This window comes from Alligator sinensis, unplaced genomic scaffold, assembly GCF_000455745.1.
Source record: "Alligator sinensis unplaced genomic scaffold, ASM45574v1 scaffold1165_1, whole genome shotgun sequence".
Lineage (NCBI taxonomy): Eukaryota > Metazoa > Chordata > Crocodylia > Alligatoridae > Alligator > Alligator sinensis.
In genome coordinates, this window is record NW_005842477.1 from 403,137 (window position 1) to 403,447 (window position 311).

Here is a 311-nt window from a genome sequence, read left to right on the forward strand (position 1 = left end):
CGTCCCGTGGCCCTGCCCTCTGCACCATGCCAGCCCAGCCCGAGCCCTGCGCCGCGCCCAGCCCCCCGGGGGCCAAGGCAGGTGGGGATGCGGGGAGGGAGGCAGAGGCCCCAAGTCTGCTCCAGCAGGACCAGCATCCCTGCTGCGCGCGCCCGGGCAGGGCAGGGCAGCTCAGGGATGAAGAGCAGGTGCCGCCAGCTGGGTTGGGGCAAGGGGCTTGTCCCCCCCAGGACCCACTTCCTATCTGGGCCCAGGTGGAAGCAACCGCCTCTCCCCCGACACCGCCCTTGGCTTGCACGTGACAGGGGGTG